The sequence below is a fragment of the Ursus americanus genome, chromosome 3, assembly GCF_024610735.1.
Source record: "Ursus americanus isolate L20-20 chromosome 3, mUrsAme1.1.p, whole genome shotgun sequence".
Taxonomy (NCBI): Eukaryota; Metazoa; Chordata; class Mammalia; order Carnivora; family Ursidae; genus Ursus; species Ursus americanus.
The window spans coordinates 93,347,891-93,375,041 of record NC_142129.1 but is presented as its reverse complement, the minus strand read 5'-3'; the positions used below and the strand labels follow the sequence as shown (position 1 = coordinate 93,375,041).

At 38.7% G+C, this 27,151-nt stretch overlaps 1 protein-coding gene across 1 annotated transcript in view; it reads left to right on the top strand.

The window, feature by feature from the left end:
- The first annotated feature begins 409 nt into the window (after positions 1 to 409).
- URGCP (upregulator of cell proliferation) overlaps positions 410 to 27,151 on the top strand; it is a 54,526-nt gene continuing 27,784 nt past the window's right edge. The window contains exons 1-2 of the mRNA XM_045793523.2: positions 410 to 641; positions 20,646 to 20,720. The gene's annotated coding sequence lies outside the window, so the exon portion shown is untranslated. The remainder of the gene's footprint in view (positions 642 to 20,645; positions 20,721 to 27,151) is intronic.

Here is a 27,151-nt window from a genome sequence, read left to right as displayed (position 1 = left end):
TCCCGCCGTGTCGCGGTCCGGGGAACCCGGTCAGAAACTCAGGCTCCGCAGGGTGTCAACCAGGACCGCGGGCGAGAGGCCCCGCCCATTGCCCATCCGACCCCGCCCAGCATGACCCACCCCCTTCCCTTAGCTCCGCCCCTCCGCCCATCAGACCCCGCCCCACCGCACAGCTGACCCCGCCCACACCAGGATCCGCCCCGCCCCATCGGACCCCTCCCTCAGGCCTCGCCCCGCCTCCCATATGACTCCGCCCCCGCACCGCCCCATCTGGCCCCGCCCCTCCGTTCATCGGACCCCGCCCTCAGGCCCCGCCCCGCGCGACGAAAGTCCCACGTGACGCCCCTGCTTGTCGTGCCCTTTTAAGGCAGCGCAGCGGCAGTTCCGCCGGGCATCCTCGAGGTTGTTAGTCGCTGCGTTCTCCGGGGACCGGCGGTCTGCGCGTGCGCACCGCGGGGCGCTGTAGGACCTGCGCCGGCGAGCCGGGCGCAGCTGGCGAGGTGGAGCGCCTCACAGTCCGCTGTCTCCCGCCCGCAGCAGGCCTGAGCCTCGGATCTGCGAGGGCGCGGGGTGGCCGTGGCCTGTGTTCGCCCGCTGGGCTCGCTCCCAGGCTATGGGGCAGTCCCGAGGGCCGTGGTTCTGTAAGTACCGCCGCCCGCGCGTGTTCTTTGCTGGCGGAGATGCGCGCACACCTTCGGCCATGGGCCTCGGGGGACATGGCTGCCCCGCCAGGGCTCGGAGCCGCGGCCTGAACCCCAGCTGTGCCAGACTTCGTCCTCCTTCCCGCCGCGAGACGTGCGGGCACCCGGGTCCACGCCAGGAGCCCACCGGGTGCCGCGGGCGCGGTGTGAGGGATGCAGCCCACATCTGAGGAATGAGAGAGAGACAGAGTGTCAGGGCCTCCCGCAGTGGAGGGGAGAATTGTGCGGGTTCTAGTGTGTGCGCGGGTAGGGGAGAATACTTTTCCCTCCACACTTAGGCAGTTTGTATGTGTTTCTAAGATTTTCCTGTTTTAAGTCATCCCCACACCCAAGGTGGGCTCGAACTCACCACCCCAAGATCAAGAGTCTCACGCTCTACGACTGAGCCAGTCATACACCATAAACTTAGTTTTGAGTGAAAGGACGTGCAGTGTACTGACCCTAGGACATTTGCGACACCCTGGTCCAGCAGGACATGGGGTCACCCGTGTGTGCGTCCTCAGAATACAAAGTGTGTTGCAGACATTGCCCCGGCCCCCCAGCCGTATCCCTGGCCCACTCAGTTCTTTCGTTACTGAGCTGTCTCTTTAATAACATGTAAATTAATCAAGATGCACCCTTGCCGGGCACTCTGCAGGGACGCCCCGCGGCCTGCGGGGAGGAGTACGCCGTCATCTAAGGTTCTTCAAAATCGAGCATGGTCAGTCTGGCTTACAGTCGAGAGTTTCCGAGTTTCCGTCACTCCCCCTATTACCTTCCTTACTCTGGGCCACCTTCTGCCGGGAGAAGTCCCTCCCTCCCCTGAGGCAGAGCCATCACTCACCTTCCAAAGCCAGCTGAGGCCTCACCCGCCTGGGCAGCCCTGCTTGAGCATCTCTCCCTGCTGTCTCTGCATATAGATTTCTTAGTCCATAAGTTGTTACGTGGCTCTCCTCCTATAAAATAAATGATCCCAAGTGTTTATAAATAGTTATATATTTGTGTAAGACTAGAAACCTCCATGAAAACAATGGCTATCTGGATGGTGAGTTTGCTAATGATCGCAATTAATTCCGAAATTTCCGTAGAGGATTTGCATCAGTTGTATAATTGGAAAAAAGAAACAATTGTGTTGAATAGCAAATGAAAATCCATTTCTACGTCCTGTTGGTAATTTAGCGCATATTATTTTAGACTTTTTACATAAATTTTTATAGTTTTTTTATTTTGATCACTGCCTATTTTGTACATCATCTTTTTATTTTGATTGTTTATTTTGTTCTCAGTCTTCCGTATAATTTTCGATGTATGGAAGTGTTGCAAATACAGTAAAAGATTTAAAAATTGATAAATTGGACTTCATAAAAATTTAAAACTTTGGGGTTGCAAATAGCTCCATGAGAAAACAAAAAGACAACCCACAGAATAAGAGGAAATATTTGCAAAGTATATATTTGATAAGGGTCTGGTATTCAGAATATATAAGAACTCTTACAACGCAATAAAAAAGGCAAACTAATTAAAAACTGGGCAAAAGATTTGAATACACACTTCCTCAAAGAAGATAAGGAAATGGCCAATAAGCAGCAAAAAAGCTCAGTGTCCTTAGTCATGAGAGAAATGCAGAGTTGCAGCCACAGTGAGATAGTGCTTCACACCCGCAAGGGTGGCTCTAATCAGGACAGACAGTAACAAATGTTGGAAAGGATATGGAGAAGTTGGAGCCCTCATACAATCCTGGTGGAAATGTAAGCCGGTGCTACTGCTTTGGAAAACAGTCTGGCAGTTGCTTAAGTTCCTTAAGCATAGAATTATATGACCTAGCAATTCCATTCTTAGGTGTATACCCAGGAGGAATGAAAGGAAATAAAGAATTAATGCCCACACAGAAACTTGTACAAAAATGTGTATAGTAGCAGTATTCATGCTAGCCAAAAGGTCGAAACAGCCCACATGTTGAAGGGATAAAATGTGATATATCCACTCAATGGAATACTTTCGGCAATAAAAAATGAAGAACTGATGTGTGCCACAACGTGGATATGCTAGATGCTGGGGTTGCTGTGACAATGCACCACAAACCGGGCAGCTGAACAGAACTTATTGTCTCACAGTTTTGGAGGCTAGAAGTCTAAAATCAAGGTATTGGCAGGGTTGGTTCCTTCTTAGGGCTGTGAGGACTGTGCCTCTCTACCAGCTTCTGGTAGCCTCAGGCGTTCTTGGCCTGCAGATGGTGTTCTCCCTGTGTCTTGACATTGTCTTACCCCTACATGTGTCTATGTGTCCAAATTTCTCCTTTTTATAAGGAGTCCGTGAGTTTGGAGCCCACCCTAATGACCTCATCATACCTTGACATCTGTAGACATCCAATTTTCAAATAAGTCACATTCACAGGGCCTGGGGTTTAGGACTTCCATCTTTTGCGACATAACAATGGATGAAGCTTGGAAATACGGTAAATGAGAGACCATTCACGAGACTGCATACTGTATGATGCCACTTACATCAATTGTCCAGAATAGGCAGCTCTGTAGAGACAGAAAGTGGATTAGTGGTTGCCTAGGGCTGGGAGGGGGGAATAGAGAGTGATTGCTAAAATGTATGTAAATTATATGTATATGGGTGGCAAATTGTATCTCTGTAAAGCTGTTTAAAATATGACAACAACAGGGGTGCCTGGGTGGCACAGCGGTTAAGCGTCTGCCTTCGGCTCAGGGCATGATCCCGGCGTTACAGGATTGAGCCCCACATCAGGCTCTTCCACTATGAGCCTGCTTCTTCCTCTCCCACTCCCCCTGCTTGTGTTCCCTCTCTCGCTGGCTGTCTCTCTCTATTGAATAAATAAATAAAATCTTTAAAAAAAAATATGACAACAACAACAATACATAGTTCTTGTTCACTCACCCTGCTTATCCTAATGTTAGCATATTATGTAACTAATACAATTAGCTAATCCAGAAAATTAACATCTGTGCAAAACTATTAGCTAATTTACAGACTTCATTCAGATTTCATCAATTGTCCAATTATTGTCTGATAGGATAAACAAATACCATGTTGCATTTGTTTATCCTATCTCTTAGCCTTCTGCAGAAATTCTAGTCTTTTTTTGGTCTTTGATGACCTTGTCATTTTTGAAAAGCATGGGAAAGTTATTTTGTAGAATGTCCTTCAGTTTGGATTTTCTGATTGATGAGATTCAGGTTATACATTTTTGGCAAGACTGTTACAGAACTGATGCTGTGTCCTCAGTGATCGTATCAGAGGGTACATGACATTGATAAGTTTTATTACTAATTAAGTCTGATCAGTTTGTTAGGTTGATATTGTAATTGTAAAGTTAATTTTTTTTCTTTTTAAATTAACAAATAGCTTGTGGGGAGAAATGCTGAGACTATGTGGAAGTTTTTTTACCACACTTTCATCCACTAATTTTAGGTTACAGTCTTACCTCCAGCAATTATTACTGTGGTGTTTACCTGTGTTTTTATTTCTAGTTCTCTTTCTACATTTATTTTTATTTTTTTATTTTTTATTTTTAGATTTTATTTATTTATTTGAGAGAGAGAAAGAGAGAGCATGTGCAAGAGAGCGTGAGCCGGGTGAGGGGCAGAGAGAGAAGCAGACTCCCCGCTGAGCAGGGAGCCTGATGTGGGGCTAGATGCCAGGACTCCAGGGTCATGACCTGAGCTGAAGGCAGATGCTCTACGAACTGAGCCACCTGGGTGCCCCTCTTTCTACATTTATTAAATGGAATTCTGCTGTAAGGAAGAGCTGTCTTTTCTCCCCCATTTTTATTATTTGTCTATAATTTTTTGTTTTATTTTTTTAAGTAATCTTTATACCCAGTGTGGGGCTCAAACTCATGACCCTGAGATCAAGAGTCATATGCTCCACTGACTGAGCCAGCCAGGCACCCCTTTTCTCCCCAGTTTTTAAATTTACTTTTTCAGTTGTTTTATTTATATCAGCATGGACTCATGGATTTTTATTCTATTGATTTCAATCTGTTAGTGTCATTATTTATTATGTTGCTCAAATTGTCCCTGATTTGGCCATTGAGAGCTTGTTGTAGCGAGCCTCTAAGATAGCCCCCAACAATTCCCACCTCCTGGTATTCAGGCCCTTGTGTAATCTCTTCTCCTTGAGTGTGGGCTGGATTTAGTGATGTTTCGTGAATAGAAAAGGTGATGGGATGTCATTTCTGAGATTAGGGTAAGAAAAAGACTGGCTTCCATCTTAGGCAGCCTCTCTTGCTGTCTCCTTCTCTTGCTTCCTTGCCGCCTCACTCCCTTGCTTTGATGGAAGCTAGCTACCATATTGTGAGCTGCCCTATGGACAGGCCCCTGTGCCAAGGAACTGAGAGAGGCCTTTCAGCAACAGCTAGTGAAAAACTAAGGCCCTCAGTCCAGTAGTCCCCAAGATCATCCTACAACCTTACTACTATCCAATGGTGTACTGGATGTTATAGCCATTTCTATAAAGCAAGGAAAATAAATAAAATGCAGACAGTGGAAAGAAATAAAAATGTTTTTATTCACAGACCACATGCTTGTCTGTACAGAAGATCTGAGGGAGATTACAAAAAGCTTCTAGAACTATTAACACTTTAGCTGTTACAGATGCAAAATCATCTATAGACATTAATTGTATGTCTATGTGCTAGCAACAATCAGAAATTGAAAAAACATTTTAATGCCATATACAGTACTATGAAAAATATTAAATGCTTCTGAATAAACTTGAGAAAAGATATGGAAGACCTTTACACTGAAAGCTACCAAACATTGCTCAGAGAAATTAAAGGTCAAAGTAATGACAAGATAGGCTGTGTTCATGGGTTGGAAGACTCAATGTTGTTAAGATATCAGTTCTTCCTGAATTAGTCAGAATATTCAATGTAATGAAAATCAAAATCTCAGCTGGGGTGCCTGGGTGGCTCAGTCAGTTAAGTGTCTGACTTCAGCTCAGGTCATGATCTCAGGGTCCTGGGATCGAGCCCCACATCAGGCTCCCTGCTCAGCGGGGAGTCTGCTTCTTCCTCTCCCCATCCCCCTGCTCGTGCTCTTTCTCTCTCTCAAATAAGTAAATAAAATCTTAAAAAAAAATCCCAGCAGGCTTTTTTGGTAGAAATTTGCAGGTTGATTCTGAAGTTTATATGGATACACCAAGGACTCAGAATGGGAAGACCAACTTTGCGGAAAAAAAGTGGGAGGACTCAAGCTATATGATCGCAAGATATATTATAAAGCTATGCAATGAAGAAGATGTGTTGACATAAAGATAGCCAAGTTATCTTGAAATAATGAAAGAATAGAAGATGAAATATGAAAATGAAAAAAGAATAGAGAGTACAGAAATAAACCCACATGTTGATTTTCAGAAAGGTGCTGCCATAGACTGAATGTGTCCACCTAAATGTTGTATGTTAAATCCTAATCTCTAAGGTCATATGGTATTAGGAGGTGGGGCACTTTTCAATTAATTAGGTCATGAGTGCAGAGCCCTCCTGAGTGGGATCAGTGTCCTTATAAAAAAGAGACTCTAGGGAGTTCCTTTGTCCCTTCTGTCATGTGAGGATACAGCAAAAAAAAAAACAGTCATCTATAAATTAGGAAGTGGACCCTACAGATACTAAATCTGCTCGTGCCTTGATCTGGGACTTCCCAGCCTCTGGAACTTTGAGAAATCTCTGTTGTTTATAAGCTCCCCAATCTATGGTATTCTGTTACAGCAACTCAAATGGACTAAGATGGACGCCAGAACAATTTGATGGAGAATGGCTCTGGAACAATTAGATAGATGCATAAAAAATAATCTCAACTTTACCTCACATAAAAATGGAACATAGACCTAATTGTTAAATTAAGTTAGAACTATAAAACTTCTAGAAAAAAAAACACAGAAAATCTTTGTGACCTTGGGTATAACAAAGATATTTTAACTATAACTTAGGCATGAGCTATACAAGAAAAAAATCAATAAATTGGACTTTATCAAACCATGAGGAAACTCTGAAGTGTGGAGAGAAGATGGCAGACTTGGGAAGGGATCTTGGGATCTGAAAATGACATGACAGCGAGTTCTCTTTTTACTTAATACATCCTGGGTTTGGTGCTGGAGAAGCCAACAACCTGGAAATACCAGTGGGAGTTTGGGGAGGGGGGAAGCCCCAACAGATTCCTGTTCTCTTTCACCCAAGGACCAGGAAAGGGGCAACTTAGCAACACAGAAAACTTATAGGCAATAACTGCTTTGCTATAGCCAAACACCATGGAACAAAATGGGGCTCCATCCGCATTAGCAAAGGTTAAGTGGGGAGCCTAGACTTTGATGATAGCCATGTTGTAAAGAGGCAATCCTCCTTCCTTGCTGGGGTGATGTCAGAGGAGGCCCAGAGGAGATGGGATTGTCATGCCCCCCACAGTGATGATACCTTTTCTGTCTCACAGTGAAGGCCACATGGGGAGCAGTTACAAGGCATTCCTCACCCTCTGTATTGGTGTTCTTTAGAGAAACTAGGGTGGGGGGTGGGAAAAGGGAGATATATTTATTATAAGATACTGGCTTATGGGAATATGGAGGCTGAGAAATCCAATGATTGGCTCTGTACAAACTGGAGACCCAGGAGAGCTGGTGGTGTGGTTTGAAGGCTGAGCACTGGAGAACTGGTGGTGTGGATTCCAGTCTGTGTCTGAAGGCCTGAAAACCAGGAGCACTAAGATTGATGTCTTAGCTCAAGCATTTAGGCAGAGAGCCAATTTAACTTTCCTCCACTTTTTTGTTCTGTTCAGGCCCTCAACAGATTGGATATTACCATCCACATTGGGGAGGATCATCTGTTTTATTCAGTCCATCAATTCAAAGGCAAATCTCTTCTGGAAACACCCTTACAGATGCACTCAGAAATAATCTTTAACCAGCTGCCTGGGCATTTTGTGTCCCAGTCAAGTTGACATATAAAATTAACTATCACATTCTTGCAGCCAGGGTGGTGGATTTTCATCTTCAGTTGACTATAATAAGGTGGGGTCTTCCTTCTTGTGCTTGTGTGATGTCAGAGGAGGCCAACAACCTGGAACTGTGAGAAAGAAATCTCTGTTGTTTGTAAGCTCCCCAGTCTATGGTGTCCAAATAGGATATACCTCAAAAAAGACCATGCCAAGATGCTTCATAGTCAAAATTCTGAAAACCAAAGACAAAGTATCTTGAAAAAAAAATAATATATGGAAAACAATCCAAATTATAACAGAATTTTTACCAAAATCCAAGAAGGCCAGAAAAGAAAGTGGTATGGTATTTTCAAGTGTGAAAACAAAGAACTGTAACTCAGAATTCTCTATCCAGTGAAAATATTCTTCTGGAATAAAGTGGAAATCAAGGCATTCTCTGATGAAGGAAAACTAAGAGGATTTTGTCACCAGCAGATCTACCCATTCAAAAAAGAAAGAAAGAAAGAAAGAAAGAAAGAAAGAAAGAAAGAAAAGAAAAGAAAAGAAAAAAGGCTAAAGGCACTTCTTCAGTTTGAAAGGAGATGATAAAAGAAGGAATCTTGAAACATAAGGAAGGGATTATAAAACAGTAGAAAGAGTAAATATGTAAGTTAACACGATGGGATTTTTTTTTCTCGTCGAATTTTCTAAATTAAATTGGATGGTTGAGGCAAAAATTGTAACGTTGTCTGATATGGGTCTCAAAGCATACAGGGGGAATCTTTAGGACAACTTTATTATAAATGACAGGGGATAAAGGAACTTAAAGGATTGTAATGTTTTTACATTTCACTTGAACTGGTAAAATGTCAACACCAGAGTGCTATGAAAAGCATGTGTAATATAAAACCCAGAGAGCAATCACTAAATGTCTAGTCAAAGAGAAAATTTCAAAAGCACTATTTATAGAACAAAATGGAATTCTAACAAAAGGTACAAGGAAGGCAGAAAAAGAAAAGGCAGATGAAGAACAGAGGAAAGAAACAGAAAAAAAAAATGAAACAAAATCCCCACTGAAGTCCTAGTATATCAATAATTACATTAAATGTAAATGTCAGAATATGCTGATTATGAGAGAGGGACAGAGTGGACAAAAATATATAGTCCCCACAAAGAAAACTCAGTTCAAAACTAATGGTATAGGTAGGCTGAAAATAAAAAGATGGAAAAAGATGTGCAATGCAGACAATAATCAAAAGAAAGCAGTAGTATTCTGAGGTAGATTCCAGAGCAAAGAAAATTACAGGGACAGAGAGGAGCATTTCATAATGATAAAAAGGGTCAGGCTATCAAGACATAGCAATCCTAAATTCATATGCACTAAACAACAGAGCTGTAAAACATGTAAAGCAAATATAGACCTGAGAGGAGAAATAGACAAATCCATGATTATATTGGAGACATCAACACCCCTCTTTCATCAACTGATTAAAGTACCCAGAAAATCAGCAAGGACATATAATAACTCAATGGTACTATCAATCAACAGGGTCCAACACACACAATACCTCAATAGCAGAATAGGCGTTCGTTTCAAGTTCTCACGGACAGTTTACCAAGATAGACCATTTACCACAATAGGGCCACAAAACAAAATTCAACATATTTAAAATAATTGAAATCATACTGTGTGTGTTCTCACCACAATGGAATCAACTAGAAATCAGTAACAGATAACAGGAAAATCTTGGAACAGTTGGAAAATAAACAACAATTTGCTAAATAATTTATGAGTTAAAGAAGTCTCAAAGGATAATAAAAAAGCGCATATTGGACTGAATGAAAATGAAAGCAAAACATACCAAAATATGTAGTGAATATGTAGCGAATGTAGTGCTAGCAGGAAATCTTATAGCACCAAATTCTTACATTAGAAAGAGAGTAGGTCTCAGGGAAATAATCTAACTTTTCAATTTAAGATCCTATAAAAAGAAGAGCAAGATAAACCTGGAGGTGCAGAAGGAAGGAGACAAGAAAATCAATCAATGAAATTGAAAAGATAAAAACAGTGGAGAAAATAAAAGATAGTTCTTTGAAAAAATCAATAATATTGACAAACCTTTGATAAGACAAAGAAAAAAGGATGACACAAATTTCCAGGCAGGAATGAAATGTGATATCACTACAGATCTTGTAGACATCAAAAGTATAATAAGGAAATATAACTATACATATATAAGGTTGACAACTTAATGGACTAATTTCTCAGAAATCATCCAATATGAAAGATAATTTGTATAGTTCTATAAATAGAGAAATTGAAATTTTAATTTTAAAACATCCAAAAAAGCGGGGCACCTGGGTGGTTTAGTTGTTAAGCGTCTGCCTTTGGCTCAGGGCGTGATCCCAGAGTCCTGAGATGGAGCCCCATATTGGGCTTCTCCACCGGGACTCTGCTTCTTCCTCTCCCACTCCCCCTGCTTGTGTTCCCTCTCTCGCTGGCTGTCTCTCTCTCTGTCAAATAAATAAATAAATAAATAAATAAATAAATAAATAAATAAAATCTTAAAAAAGAAATCCAAAAAAGAATCATGTTTTCAGTGGAGAATTCCACCAAACATTTACAGAACAAATTCTAAACATTATCTTCCAGAAAACAGAAAAGGAGAAATTTCCCAACTCATTTTATGAGGTCAGTGTTATACCCAAACCATACAAAGACCATCCAAAAAAGGAAAACTACAAATTAATATAGCTCATGAATTCAGATGCAAAAATCCTCAATGAAACATTAATAAGTAAAATTCAGCAATATATAAAAAGTTATGAGATATGGGGAAGATGACAGAGTAGAAAACACAGAAATCTGTCTTCCTGCTTAGACAATTGTCCTGGCAGAATCTGCTTGATTTAATTATGTTGAAACTCCATAGTTTCTTCAAAGATTTGCAACTTCCTTGAGGCACCTGGGTGGCTCAGTACATTAAGCATCTGCCTTCGGCTCAGGTCGTGATCCCAGGGTTCTGGGATCAAGCCCCTCATCAGGCTCCCTGCTCAGTGGGGAGTCTGTTTCTCTCTCTCCCTCTGCATGCTGCTCCCCTTGCTTGTGCTCTCTCTCTCTCTGTCAGATAAATAAATTAATTAAATAATCTTAAAAAAAAGATTTGCAACTTCCTGAAGAAGACTTGAATGGTAGAGTGCAGTTAATTTTGGTCAGTTTCACCAGTGGTGACCCATCCCCCATCTTCAGCTCAATGGCAATCGGTTATGCATTTGTTCCAGGAGCAGCTAAAAATCTAGTTGAGCCAGGGTGGACAATATGGACCCTGTCCTCCAAAGATTAGGAATCTGTTTTCTCTTCCTGCTCCTGATCATAGAAGTGCAGATACAGGAGCAGGCAGCCATTGCTGCACCTCTCCCATTGTTTCAAGTACTTTGCCCTACAGCTGAAGTGGCTTCCAGGAGATTTAAAGAGCTGGCACCTCCCCACCCCACACCTTTATCTCTTTTTTTCATTTTTGGAGCCAGACGTTTAAGGACTAGGTGATTCCAAAGTGACCACACATACAGGGGAATTTAGGAAGTCATTGTGCATGCCTAGGGAAAAGCTAACCCTCAGAAAGAACTGAGAAGGCACTACGTTTACACCTCAGACTGATTTCTGGCACAGAGATACTCTACAACAATTAAACAAAGACAAAAACAAAAACAAAACCCCCAAAACCCAAAAGAAAATCCTAGGGAAAGGGGAGAATCTGATTTCCAGGCTTAATATATTATCAGATTCAAACATCCAAGTTTTCAGGAAAAAAAATCACAAGACACATAAGGAAACAGGGAAGTATGCCAATTTCAAAGAACAAGACAACAGACAATGTCCAGTGACAAAGGCCAGATGGCAAATCTACTAGAGAATGACTTTGAAAAACTGTGTTAAAGATGCTCGAAAAACTAAAGGATGTGGAGAAAGTCAAGAAAATGATATATGAGCAAAGTGGAAATATCAACACATCACAAAGAAATTCTGGAGCTGAGAAGTAGAAGAACTTAAGTGAAGAATTCACTAGAGAGATTCAAAGGCACATATGAGCATGCAGAAGAATCAGTGACCTAGAAAAGATCATTGAAATGATTAAGTCTGAGAAAAGGAAAGAATAAAGATTGAAGAAAAAGAACAAAACCAAAGGAAACTGTGGGAGACCTTCTAGAGGATTAATGTTCATTGTGGAAGTCCCAGAAGAAGAGAGAGAGGGGCAGAGAGATTATTTGAAGAAATAATGCCTGAAGACTTCCCAAATTTGAAGAAAGACTTGAATATAAATATCCAAGAACCTTAATAAGCTCAAAGTAAGATGAATTCAGAGAGACCCACATGGAGGCACTTAAATTGTTAAAAACAAAAAAAGAGAGAATCTTGAAAGCAGCAAGAGAGATGTGACTCATTACATTAAAAGGATGTTCAATAAGACTATCACCAGATTCCTCACCTGAAACTTTGGAGGCCAGAAGTCAGTGGGCTATCATATTCAAAGTGGTGAAAGGGGGAAAAAAAAAAACTCTGCCAAGAATCCTATATCCACCAAAACTGTCCTTCAGAAGTGGAGAAATTAAACCCAAAGCTAGCAGAAAGAAAGAAATGGTAAAGATCAGAGATGAACAAAATATAGAATAGAAAAACAAGTTTTTGAAATTGTTTCTTGAAAAGACCACCACCACCACCAACAACAAAAGACTAAGGAGGATTCTAGGAAGATGGTGGAGTCAAAAGCACCAGCAATTTGTTTCTCTGTCTGGACAATTGTACTGGCAGAATCATCTGATGTAACTGTTTTGGAACTCTGGAGTCTTTTGAAGGCTTGCAACTTTCAGGGGAAGGTTTGGATAGGAAAGTACTTGATTTCGGTTCTAGAATGGTAATAGCTACACATTGCCAACCCCCAGCCACTTGGCAGGCAGCTGTGTTCCTGGACCAACTTGCACACAACTTGTGGTAGCCAAGCAAGCAAGAAGGATTCTGCTCTCAAAATATCAGGGATCTTTCATCTGATCACTGATTGCTGCTTCTGAACACAGAGGTGCAAAGAGGCAGGGAACCATTTTATTGCACCTTCCCCATCTGGCTCAAGTGTCTTATAGGATATTTAAAGAGCCAATGCCCCCCCCCTTCATCCTTCATTTTTTGCTGTGTGTGTGTGTGTGAGAGAGAGAGAGAGAGAGAGAGAGAGAGAGAGAGAGAGAGAGAGAGAAAGAGAGGAGAGAGAGGTGGGGAACCAGGCATTAAAGACTAAGGTATTCAAAAACACCTGCATATACAGGGAAAATTAGAAAGCGATTGTGCATGCCCAAGGGAAGAAGGAGATGTTAAATCTATACCTTGGGCTTATCCTGGGCACAGAATGAATATAACAATAAAAAATAAACAAAAATAACAAAACCCAGCAAACCCTGGGGAAGGGAAAGAATCTGATTTTCAGAGTTATCACATTATTAGATTCAAATGTCCAGTGTGCAACAAAATACCACCAGGCAAGGAGACAGGAAAGTATTACTCATTCAAAGGAAGAAAAAAACACAACAGAACCTGTTCCTGAAAAAGACTTATTGGAAGATATATTAGGCAAAAACCTCACAATAATGTTCTTAAAGATGCTAAAAGAACTGAAGGAAGATGTGGAGAAAGTCAAGGAAACAATGTGAGAACAAAATGCAAGTATCAATTAAGAGATGGAAAATCTAAAAAGAAATCAAAATGAAATTCTGGAGCTGAAACGTACAATAACTGAGATTAAAAAAAATCACAAGGAGTCAAAGGCAGATTTGAGCTGGCAGAACATAAATCAGTACTTTAAGAAAAGACAATGGAAATTATTGAGGTTCAGGAATAGATAAAGATGAAAAATAGCAAACACAATTAGATGTCTATGGGAAACCACCAAGAGCACCAATATACGCACTGTGGGAGTCTTGAAGAAGAAGAAGAAGAATGGCGGAGGGGGAGGAAGAGAGAATATTTAATGAAATGATGGCTGAAAGCTTCCCAGATTTGAAGAAAGACATGAATATAAACATCCAAGAAGCTCAACAAACTCCAACTAAGATGAACTCAAAAAGACCCACTCCAAGACACATTATAGTCAGACTTTCAAAAGCCCAAGAGAAAGGGCTAACCTTGAAAGCAGCAAGAGAAGACGGTTGTCACAAACAAGTGATCAGGGATCATCCAGAGATTTTTTTTTTTTTTAGTCAGAAACTTTGGAAGCTAGAAGACAATGGGCAGGTATATTCTAAGTGCTCAAAGGAAAAAAAAATCAATCAAGAATCCTATGTCCAGCAAAACTGTCCTTCAAAAGCGAGGGAGAAATCAAGACATTACTAGAGAAACAAAAATTGAGGGAGTTTGTGACCACTAGAACTGCCCTGCAAGAAATGCTTAAGGGAGTCCTGCAAAGTGAAAGGACACTAGACATTAACCTGAAGCCATGAGGAGAAATAAAGATCTCAGTAAAAATAAATACATGGACAATTATAAATGCTAGGGTTATTATAATAGCTTGTAACTGCACTTTTTTCTTTTCTATCGGATTTATGGTACTAATGCATTTAAATGAGAAAAAACCTAATTACTAATATAATTATTACTGTAACTTTGATTTGTAACTCCAAATCGTATTTTCTACATAATTTAAGAGACGCATTTAAAATAGTAATTTATGTTTTGGAGCACAGAATGTATAAAGATGTGATTTGGTAATGTCAACAACCAGAAGGGTTGGGGACAATATAAAGGAGCAGCTGTTTTGTATATTATTGAAGTTAAGCTGCTGTAAATTCAATTTAGAATGTTACAACTTTAGGATATTAAGTGTTAATCCCCATGGCAGCCACAAGAAAATAGCTATAGAATATACATACAAGGAAAGTAAGAAGGAACTTAAACATTTTGCTACAAAAAATCAAACACAAAAGAAGATAGGGATGCAGAAAAAGAGGGAACAAAAAAAGCAATAGAGCATATAGAAAACAAATAGCACAATGACAGTAGTAAGTGCCTCCAAATCAGTAATTACTTTAAATGTAAAAGGATTAAACTCTCCAATTAAAAAACAGAGATTTGCAGATCAAACTATATGTCTGTCTACAAGAGACTCACTTGAGATCTAAAGATACAGACCACTTGAAAGTGAAAAGAGAGAAAGATATTCCATGCAAATAAGTAACAAAAAGAGAGCACAAAAGACTATAATTTCAGAAAAAATAGACTTTAAATCAAAAAAGCTTACAAGAGAAAAAGACATTACATGTTAACTAACATTTTAACAGCAAGAAGATATAGTAATTATAAACATTTATACACCTAATGATAGATTATCAAAATATACGAAACAAAAAGTGACAGAATTGAAGGGAGAAATAGTTTTATCATAATGGTTGGAGACTTCAGTACCCCACTCAAACTAATAGAACAACCAGGCAGAAGATAAAGAAATAAGGACTTAAGTAAGACAATAAACCAACTAGTTCTAACAGACACATACAGAGCACTCCACCTAACCACACAGCATATACATTCTTCTCAAGTGTACATGTGAGATTTCCCTGGATAGACCATATGGAGGGCCACGAATTAACTCAATTGATTTTAAAAGTTAGTTGTAATCCAAAGTGTCTTCTCTGACCACAATGGGTAAAGTTAGAAGCCAACAACAAACTAAAATACACAAAATTTTGGGCAGTAAAAACACTTTTAGGGACACCTGGATGGTTTAGTCTGTTGAGCGCCTGCCTTTAGCTCGGGTCAAGATCTCAGGGTCCTGAGATCAAGTCCCACATTGGGCTCCTTGCTCAGTGGGGAGCCTGCTTCTCCCTCTGCCTGCCACTCCCCCTGTTTGTTCTCTCTCTCAAATAAATAAATAAAATCTTAAAAACAAAAACAACCCCCCTACACTTTTAAACAACCAATTGAAGAAGAAATCACAAGGGAAATTTGAAAATACTTAGAAAACAAAAACAACATACAAAACTCACAGGATGCATTCAAAGTGGTGCTAAGGGGGAAATTTATAGCTATAAATGTCTACATGAGAAACAAGAAAGATCTCAAAACAACAACAAAACTTTACAACTTGAGGAACTAGAGAAAGAAGAATACGCTAAAGCCACAGCTAGCAAAAGGAAAGAAACAATAAAGATTAGAGCAGAGATCAATGAAATAGAGTGTAGAGAAATGGCAGAGAAAATCAATGAAACCAAAAGTCGGTTCTTTGAAATGATCAACAAAATTGACAAGCCTTTAGCTAGATGGACTAAGAGAAAAGGAAGTCTCAAATTACTAAAATCAGAAATGAAAGTGGGGACATTAGTATTGATTCTACAGAAATAAAAACTGATTATAAGAGAGTACATGAACATTGTATGCTAAAAAATTGGATAATGTAGATGAAATGGACAGATGTCTAGAAGTACAAAACCTACCAAGACTAAATCATGAAGAAATAGACAATCTGAATAGACCTATTATTAGTAAGAAGATTGAGTCAGTAATAAAAAAAAAATCTCCCAACAAAGAAAAGTGCTGGTCCCGATGGTTTCACTGGTGAATTCTACCAAACATTTAAAGAAGAATACTTTTTCAAACATTTCCAAGAAATTGAAGAGTACACTTTGTAACTCATTCTATGAGGCTGGCTTACTCTGTTGGCCAGACAAAGCCAGACAAAAACTACAGACCAATGTTCCTGATGACCATTGATGCAGAAATCCTCAACAAAATACTAGTAAACAATTCAGCATTTTAGGAGGATTTTACAATCACAACCAAGCAGGATTTATCCCTGGTTTGCACAGATGGTTCAAATTATGAAAATCAATCAATGTGATGCAACACATCAATAAAATGAAGGGAGAACACACATGATTATCTCATTTGATACAGAGAAAGCATTTGTCAAATTCAACATCCTTTTATGATAAACACAACAAACTAGGAATAGTAGGAAACTATGTAATAATGTAATAAATGCTGTGTAATGAAAGCCATACGTGAAAAACACAGCAAACTTAACACTCCATGGCGAAAGACCGAAAACTTTTCCTCTAAGATAGGAATAAGGCAAGGATGCCCACTTTCACTACTTCTATACAATATAGTAATAGAAGTTCTAGCTAGAGCAGTTAGGCAAGAAAAAGAAATAAAAGGCATCCAAAGTGGAAAGGAAGAAGTAAAATCTCTGCAGATGATACGATCTTATAGGAAGATCTTAAAGATGCTACAAAACTATTTAATAAATGAATTCAGCAAAGTAGCAGGATACAAAGTAAATACAGAAACCAGTTGCAATTCCATACTCTAACAATGAGCAAACTGAAAAGGAAATTATGAAAGCAATTCTTGGGGCACCTGGGTGGTTCAGTTGGTTAAGCATCCAACTCTTGATTTGGGCTCAGGTTGTGATCCCAGGGGTCATGAGATGGAGTCCCGTGTTGGGCTCTGTGCTGGGCGTGGAGCCTGGTTGGGATTCTCTCTCTCCCTCTCCCTCCCCACCACTCGCACACTCTCTTTCTATAATTAATTAATTAATTGATTGATTAATTAAATAAAAGCAATTCTATTTATAATAACATAACAAAGAATGAAATATTTAAGAATTAACCTAACCCAGGAGATGAAAGACATACAACGAAAACTTCAGAACATTGCTGAAAGAAAAGAAGACATACATGAATGAAAAATGGAAACCTATCCCATGTTCATGGACTGGAAGACAATATCATTAAGATGTATTACCCAAAGTGATCTACATATTCAGTGCCATTCCTATCAAAATCCCAGTGACTTTTTTTTCATTCCATTCTAAAATTTATGTGGAATATCAAGGGACAGTGAATAGCTGAGGCAATCTTGAAAAAAAGATCAAACCTGGACTCATAGTTTCTGATTTCAAAACCTACTACAAAGCTACAATAGTCAAAATGGTGTGGTGTTGGTATATGATAGACATTTAGACCAATGGAATAGAACAGCTCAGAAATAAACCTGTACATCTCTGATGATAAGTGATGATGAGCGTCATTTCATGTGTCTGTTGGCCATCTATTTTCTTTGAAGAAATGTCTGTTCGTGTCTTTGGCCCATTTTAAAAATTGGATTATTTGTTTTTTGGGTGTTGAGTTGTATAAGTTCTTTGTATATTCTGGATACTAAACCTTTTTTGAAATAAGTCAGAGAAAGACAAATACCATATGATTTCACTCATATGTGGAATTTAAGAAATAAAGGGAAAAAAATAAGAGAGAGAGAAATCAAGAAATAGACTTTTATATAGAGAACAACCTGATGGTTACCAGAAGGGAAGGGGGGAGGGGGATGAGTGTTGTGTGAGCACTTGAAAGAATGTATAGTCTATAGATATTGAGTGTAATATTCTATATATGTGTGTTAGGTCAAGTTCTTTTTTTTTCATGTATTCTTTATGCTTATGGGGTTTTTTTGTGTGTATGTTTCTCAAGTACTGGATGATGGCAAAGGAAAATTAAGGTTGCAGATGGAATTAAGGTTGGTAATCGGCTGACTTGAATATGAAACAATTATCTGGATTAGGGGAAGGGGTAATGTCATTAGGGGGTCCGTGAAGGTAGACAGGAGGCAGAAGAAAAGATGAGGAGATGCAAGTTTGCTGGATTTGAAGAATGAGGAGGGGGCCGTGAGATGAGATCAATAGGCCACCTCTAGAAACTGGGAAAAGTAAGGGAACAGAATTTTCCCCAGGGGCCTATGGCAAGAAACAGCCTTGCCGACACCTTCTAACCTACAGAACTGGAAGATGATGGACTTGTGCTGTTTTGCCATGTGACATGATGTATTCATAGGCGATGGGGATTAGGATATGGGTATCTTTGGGAGACCATTACTTTTCTTACAACTCTTGCTTTAAAAATTTTAAAAAATGTAACCCACAATACACTATTATTGTTTCTAAAGCCAATGTTTGTTTAAATTACTATTTTCTATGCTCTTTATTACTTCACGCAGCCCACATCTTCCATCTGCCAATTTCCTCTTACCTAAAGTACATCCTCTTAGTTTTATTCATTTCACTCTTATGTAAACAGGTGTTACATAACTAATTTGCTTAGCCCTTTGAAGCTGTAAGGTGGTATCTTTCACCAGTTTTGGAAAATTCTTAGTAACTATCTTTTCAGATATTGCTTCTCCGTTTTTCCTCCTTTCCCAGCTGGGTCCATAATTATATATATGTTAGACCTTCTGACTTTATCTGTTATGTTTCTTAACCCTTCTTCATATTTTCCTTCTCTTTGACTTTTTGCTCCGTTACTGATAATCTTTTCATTTCTATTTTCCATTTCACTAATTTCAGTGTGTCTAATTTGCTATTAAACCCATCCATCATGCTTGTATTTTCAATTCTGTTTTATCTAAATTTTGATTGTTTTTCAAGCTCATCCTCTTTTGTATATATTTCATGGCTATTTTTTATCTGTTTTAAAGTATTAAATATAATTATTGTAAAGTCTATGTCTGATAAGTCCATTTAACTGAAATTCTTAAAGGTCTGTTCCAGTTGATTTTTTTTTTTTTTCTCATTCATGGTGCCTTGTTTCCGTTTGTGTTATTTTTGACTCTGGAAGTATATTTGGAATTTTTCTTTGGGATTTTATTTTTCTTGGAATTTTACTTCATAAATTCTGAAGCCCATTTATCCTGAATCCACATTTATCCTGATGCCCAGGATAAATGTGGATTTTTCCAGAGGAAATTTGTGTGTGTCTGCCAGGCTCTGGAAGCACTCCCAACCCAGGATCACTCTAAAGTTGTTCTCAGTTTTCAGATTACCCAGGTGGTGTGAATTCAGGCTGTGCAGACTTGAAGGAGCCACTTGTGGTTTCCATATTCTCAGGGGTAATCCTCTCCTGAACCAGACTGGAGACAGTCACCTCTTCTCTGGGGTGGAGGCCAGTTATTTCTATTTCACTGTCAAAACCGTGGGTATGACCCTCTGGAGTCCCAACCCAAGGGAAGGAGGCTGCTCTTTTAGAGCCCCTGCCTTGGATTGGTCCTAAAGGTTGTTTTCTGTTCCTCAGACACCTGTAGCTGTGAAATCCCACAGGCAGGTCCTCTGGTCTGGCAAAGGCCCCCAAGAGAAGGAAGCGGTCGTCACTCTCTAGGCTCACCTCTTTGCTTCTATGACCTGACCAGAGGATCCCCAGCTTTCTTACCGATTGATAATTCTAATTTTAAAATAATTATCCAAAGTTTTAAGTTGTTTTTAGGATTACGGTCCAATTAGGTATATAGCCTGCATTTTCTGAATTAAAATTCACTCTTTCAGACCTTTTATTTCAACAATATATTTTTAAAATTTCTGAGATTTCTTTTTTTTTTTTTTAAAAGATTTTATTTATTTATTGGACAGAGATAGAGACAGCCAGCGAGAGAGGGAACACAAGCAGGGGGAGTGGGAGAGGAAGAAGCAGGCTCCTAGCAGAGGAGCCTGATGTGGGGCTCGATCCCATAACGCCGGGATCACGCCCTGAGCCGAAGGCAGACACTTAACCGCTGTGCCACCCAGGCGCCCCTAAAATTTCTGAGATTTCTAAATAGATTCTCTTCAAACATTTTTTTTTGTCTTGGCAAAATGTATACAACATAAAACTTACCATTGTAATCATTCTAAGTGTACAATTCCGTGGCATTCATTACATTCCCATGATGTCCAACCATGACATCACTATTTCTAAAACTTTATCGTTCCAGAGATTCTGTAACTACTAAGAAGCAACTCCCCATTCCCCCATCTCCAGCCCCTGGCAACCCCTAATTCACTTTCTGTATCCGTTTGTTAGTTTGCCTACTCCAGGTTCCTCATGCAAGTGGAGCCCAGAATATCCTTTTGTGTCTGGCTTATTTCACAAAGCGTGTTTTCTAGGCATATCTCTGTTGTAGTGTGTGTCAGAATTCTTATGAATGAATAATGTTCCATTTTATGTTTATACCATATTTTGTTTATCCATTCAGTTGTTGATGGGCATTTGGATTGTTTTCACCTTTTCACCATTGTGAATACCTACTACTGTGAACCTTGGTGTACAAGTAAGTATCTGTTTGAGTTCCTGCTTTCACTTCTTTGGGATATATACCAAAAAGCAGAATTGCTGGATCATATGGTATTTCTATGTTTAGCGTTTTTAGCAACTGCCAAACTGTTTTCCACAGTGGTAGAACCATCTTACATTCCCACCAACAATGTACTAGGGTCCCAATTTCTCCACATCATCATCAACACTTGATATTTTCTGTTGTTTGTTGATTGCCATTTTAGTATGTGGGAAGTGGTATCTCACTGTGGTTTTTTATTTGCATTTCTTTAATGACTAATGATGTTGAGCATATTTTCATTTGCCATAAGTTTATCTTCCTTGGAGAAATGTCTGTTCAAGCCCTTTGCCCATTTTTAAGTTGGGTTGTTTGGATTTTTTTGTGGTTGAGTTATAGGGGTTCCTTATGTATTTTGGATATTAATCCTTTTATTAGGTATATGATTTGCAAATATCTTCCCCATTCTGTGGGTTGTCTTTTCACTCTTTTGTTAATGTCCTTTGATGAAGAATTTTTTTTAAATTTTGGTGAAGTCCAATTGATCAAGTTTTTCCTTTTGTTGCTGTGCTTTTGGTATCATATCCAAAAGAATCATTGCCAAATACAATGTCATGAAGCTTTTCCCCTATGTTTTTCCAAGAATTTTATCATTTTAATGTTTAGGTCTTTGACCAATTTTGAGTAATTTTTTAAAAAGTTTTATTTATTTATTGTGGGAGAGAGAGCACACGTGCAGGGGAGAGGGACAGAGGAAGAAAATCCTCAATGGACTGAGCCACCCAGGTGTCCCAGTATTTTGTTGGTTTTGATGCTATCGTAAATAAGACTGTTTTCTTAATTTCCTTTTTGGATATATTGTTTGTGTATAGAAATGCAACTGATTTTTGTACGTGGATTTTTGTATCCTGCAACTTTACTGAATTCATTTATTCTAACAAGTGTGTGTGTATGTGTGTGTATGTAATCTTTAGTCTTTCTATGTAGAAGATCATGTCTTCTGTAAACAGAGGTAATTTTACTTCTTTCTTTCTGATTTGGATGTTATTTATTTATTTATTTATTTATTTATTTATTTATTCTTACTTAATTATCCTGTCTAGGCCTTATAGTACTGTGTGGAATAGGAGAAGCAAGAGTGGGCATTCTTGCCTTGTTACATACTTTAGAGGGTAAGCTTTTAGCTCTTCATCTCTGAGTATAAGGTTAGCTATGGACTTTTGTAAACAGCCTCTACTGTGTTAAGCTAAATTCCTACTGTACCTATTTTATTGAGCGTTTTTATCATGAAAGGGGGTTGAGTTTTGTAAACTGCTTTTCTGAATCTGTTTCAATTATCATGTGATTTTGATCCTTCATTCTGCTAATGTGGTGTCTCACATTGATTGATTTGCATAATTTGAACCATCCTTGCACCCCAGGGATAAATCTTACCTAGTCGTGGTGTACTTTCAATGTGCGTTTAATCCAGCTTGCTAGAATTTTGTTGAGGATTTATCACCTATGTTCATCAGGGATAATTATTTTTGTTCTTTCATTTAACTTCTTTAAGAAAATTATTTTGAGTTCTTTGTCAAGTAGTTCATGGATTTCTGTTTCTTTACCTTTATTAGGTTTCTTTGTGGTGTCATTATTCATGATCTTTCTAGCCTAGTGACGGTGGGTGTACATTTGAAGGACTCACCCCTCCTAGTTCTTACTGGCTGGTTTCAAGTAGGGAAAGACCTCTCCAAAGAGTGGTCAGAGATTCGGAGGGTGCTGGCTGATGGGCCTATGGATGGACTTACTGCTGAGGTCTTTAAAGGGACAGGCCTGCTGCAGGCGTCTGCAGGTGCATGGCCTGCTGCCATCATCACAACTGATTTTTGCATGTTGATTTTTCTACTTGCAACTTTGCTGAATTCATCTGTTAGGTATTATAGGTTTTTTATTGTTGATTTTTTTTGGATGTGGAATTTTTGGGACTTTGTGCATATATGATCATGTCATCTACAGAGATAATTTTACTTTTTCTTTTCCAATTTGGATGCCCTTTGTTTCTTTTCCTTGCCTAATTGATCTGACTAGGACTTCCAGTACTGTGTTGAACAGAAGTGGCAAAAGTGAGCATTTTTTTCTTGTTTCTAATTTCAGGGAAAAACTTGCAGGCTTTCACCATTGACTATGGTGTTAACTCTAGGGTTTTGTATGCAGCCTTTATTGTGTTGAAGAGGTTTCCATCCACTCCTGGTTTGAGTGTTTTTGTCATGAAGGTTGTTGAATTTTATCAAATGCTTTTTCTGCATACATTGAGATAATCATGTAGTTTTTCTGCCTTCATTGTATTAATGTAATATATTACACTGATCCATTTTCATATGTGGCACCATCCTTGCATTCCAGGAATAAATCCCACTTTGTCATTGTATATAATCCTTTGTCTGGATTCTGTTTGCTAGTTATTTTGTTGAGGACTTTTCTATCAATATTCATAATGGAAATGGTCTCTAGCTTTCTTGTAGGGTCTTTGGCTTTAGTATCAAGTGTAATGTTGATCTCATGCTCTTTAATTTTTTCAAAGAGTTAGAGGATTAATGTTACTATTTAAATGGTTTGTAGAATTCACCATTGAAGCCATCTGGTCCATGCTTTTCCTTGTTGGGAGGTTTTTTGATTACTACTTCAATGTCTAGTTATAGATCTGTTCAGATTTTCTATTTCTTCATTATTCAGTTGATTGTGTTTCCAGGAAATCAGTTTTTTCGTTTAGGTGATGCAATTTGTTGGTGTGCAATCATTTGTAGTATTCGCTTATAATTCTTTTTATTTCTGTGAAATCAGTAGTAATGTCCCTACTTCCGTATCTGGTTTTAGTGATTTATGTCTTCTCTCCTTTTTGGTGAGTTTAGCTAAAAGTTTCTTAATATTGATCTTTTCAAAGATTCAGCTTTTTATTTCATTGATTTTTCTATTCTTTATTCTATTTTTCTCTTTTCAAGTCTTTATTATTTCCTTTCTTTTGCTAGCTTTGGGATGGTGTGCTCTTCATTTTTTTCCCCCTTGAGGCATATAATTAGGTTATTGATTTGAGATTTTTCTTCTTTTATAACCCATATTTACCTGTATGCAGTTCTCTCTTAGCACTGTTTTTGCTATATCATGTTTTGCTATGTTTTTATTTTTGTTGAGGCATTTCCTACTTTCCCTTGTGATTTATTCATTAATTTGTCCATTGTTTATGGCATGTTGCTTAATTCTGACATATTTCTGAATTTTCCTGTTTTATATTTTTGATGTCTAGCTTCATTCTATTGTGATAAGAAAAGATATTTTGAATGATTGAAATACTTTTTTAATTTATTAAGACTTGTTTTGTGGCCTGACATGTGGTCTCTTCTGGAGGATGTTCCACGTGCGCTTGAAGAGAATGTGTGTTATGCTGCTATTGAGTGTTCTGTATGCGTCTGTTGGACACAACGGATTCGTAGTACGGTTGAGGTTCTCTGTCTCCTTCTAGATCTTCTGCCTGGTTTTCCTACCTACTGTAGAAAATGACTACTGAAGTATCCAAGTATTATTACAGAACTAGTTTTCCCTTCAATTCTGTGAATATTTGCTTCATATATTTTGGGGCTCTTTATTTGGTGCATATATGTTTACAATTGCTATGTCTTGGTGAATTGACTCTTTTTAAAAATATATAATGCCTTTCTTTATCTCTTACAACAGTTTTAAACTAAAGTCTATTTCATCTAAGTAGCTTACCCAGCTCTCTTGGTTACCGTTTGCATAGAACATCTTTTACCATCCTTTTACTTCCAGTCTGTTTCCATGTTTAGACTTAAGGTGAGTCTCTTGTACACAGTATATATTTGGATTATTTTAAAAAACCCATTCTGCCAATCTCTGCCTTTTGATTGGACAATTTAATCCATTCACATTTGAAATAATCACTGATAAGGAAGAATGTACTACTGCCATTTTGCCTTTTAAAAAAATTATTATTATTGTTATTATTTTGCCTTATAGCTTTCTCTTCTGTTACTGCTTTATTTCTAGTCAGCTGATTTTTTGTAATGACACGTTTTGATTCCCTTCAAATATATACTCTTCTATATATTCTATAGAGATTTTCTTTGTAGATACCATGGGGATGACATATAACATCCTATAGTTACAACAGTCTAATTTTAATGATTTGAACACCTCAACTGCATACAAAACTCTACACTTTACAGTCATTTCCTCTTCAAGTTATTAATATCACAAATTACGTTTTTATACCCTGTGCCCAGTAACATTTTTTTTTTTAAGATTTTATTTATTTGTCAGAGAGAGAGAGAGACAGAGTACAAGCAGGGGGAGAAGCAGGCAGAGGGAGAGGGAGAAGCAGGCTCCCCGCTGAGCAAGGAGCCTGACAGGGGACTCGATCCCAGGACCCTGGGATCATGACCTGAGCCTAAGGCAGATGCTTAACCAACTGAGCCACCCAGGTGCCCCCCAGTTATATATTTATAACATAATTACTTGTATGCATTTGTCTTTTAAGTCCTATTGAAAATAAAAAGTAGAGTTACTATCAAGATTAAAAATTTGGTTTTTGTATTTCCCCATGTATTTATCTTTATGATAGATCTTTACACTTTCATCCTGCTGTGAGTTCTGGTCTAGCGTTATGTCCTTTCAATCTGATGGACTCCCTTTACCATTGATTCTAAGGTCGTATGCAAATAAGGCCTGTCCAAGGCAGTAAGTATGTGGGGATTGGGAAACAGGATCTTATCTGCTAAAGGCCAAGACCACTGCTACCCTGCGGAAGGGGTTGGGCCATGCAAGTAAAAACGCCAGAAAACTTTCCTGCAATTTTAAATATGTCTTTTTCTTGCTTGAATGTTTACTTGGTTGCTGTAAATCTTTGGTGTTCAGAGCCCCTACAAAATTAGTTCAGACACTTTCAGGTTGTTTTCTTCACTTTTCTGTGGGGAAATGAGAGCTTGGAACTTCCTGGTCTGCCATTTTGCCAAAATACTGGTTTTTAACCTACCAAATTGGCAATAAAAGGAATTGTTAAATTTATAGAGCAAGTTTTGGGAAACTGGGACTATCATCAGTGTTGGTGAGTGTGCTGGGAGAGTAATCTATATGTGAGTGTATATATGTATGTATACATACGAATGTGTGTGTATACATGTATGTAAGCATATATAAGTGTATATATATGTGTGTTTGTGTATGTGTGTGTGTGTGTCTGTATATTATATATGTCTCTGAAAAGACTTACTAATGCTAATATCATCTGACCTAGAAATTCAACTTCTAGACACTTGGCTTAAGGCAATAATCATGGATGAATACTGGATGAAATAATCATGGATGGAGATATTTATTGCCATATTTCTTATAATAATGAATACTGGCAGCAATGTTTATGTGCAACAGTAGGGGTTGGTTAAAACATGATCATCCACCAGGCAGTGAATTGGCACATACCCACTAAAATTCATGTTGAGGAAGAATATTTCAGTGAACTTATATTTAGTTATTATTTTAAAGCACATTTTAAAATCAACTAAGTTGATTTAAAAAAATTATCTGCCTTCCCTCACTCCAGTAGCAATCATTACTATCTTGAATCAGGCCATTTAGCAGTTTCCCCTTCCCCAAACTCTTCCTAACTCTGGTCCTCTTGGATTTATTCCCAGTTTGGGTCTCACAGCCCCTGTGGCTTTACTTAGCTAACTTTACAGAGCATTAATTACCTTCTGAACTTAAGGCAACAATTTCTTGGCCTTCCATTTTACCCAAGGGAACAAAGATGCTCAAAACATTGGATGGATTCTCAGGAAGGAAAAGAGACCATGCACCAGCCAATGTATCACTCACTTTACAAATGCTAACTCCTTCAACCCTCAGAGAGAGGAAGGGACCTATTTTTACCCCATTTTTCCAGTGAGGAAAGGACAGCCCTGAGAAGGTTCTCTCTTGCAGGATCTCAGAGTTGCTGATGGGTGGAGCCCAGATTTCAACCCTGGTCTTCTGGCTCCTGTCTTGGCTTTGCTCTTACTCTTATTAGCAGTAAAAACAGAATAATTATCAGTAATGTCTAGTGTAACACAGAAATGTGATCAACAGTGGTTTACATTTTCCAAAGCTTTTTGTTAAGCGTTTTCACTTACAAGAGCTCATTTATTTTTGGAAACTCGTTGTGCTGGATCAGGAACCGAGGCTCAAGCACTCATACGTGGTGCCCACGAAATCCCCTGTAGGAACCCCAGACTCATTGTTATTGCGGAATAACACAATGTAGGGGATGATCAAAGCGCTCCACAGCCCTTAGGGCTGACCAGTGTAATTTTATACACATTCTACAAGAGGTAGCCGGCTCAGAGAGGCCAGCAACTCGTGCAAGACAGCACAGCAAGTAATAGCAAAGTTACCACTTGCTTAAT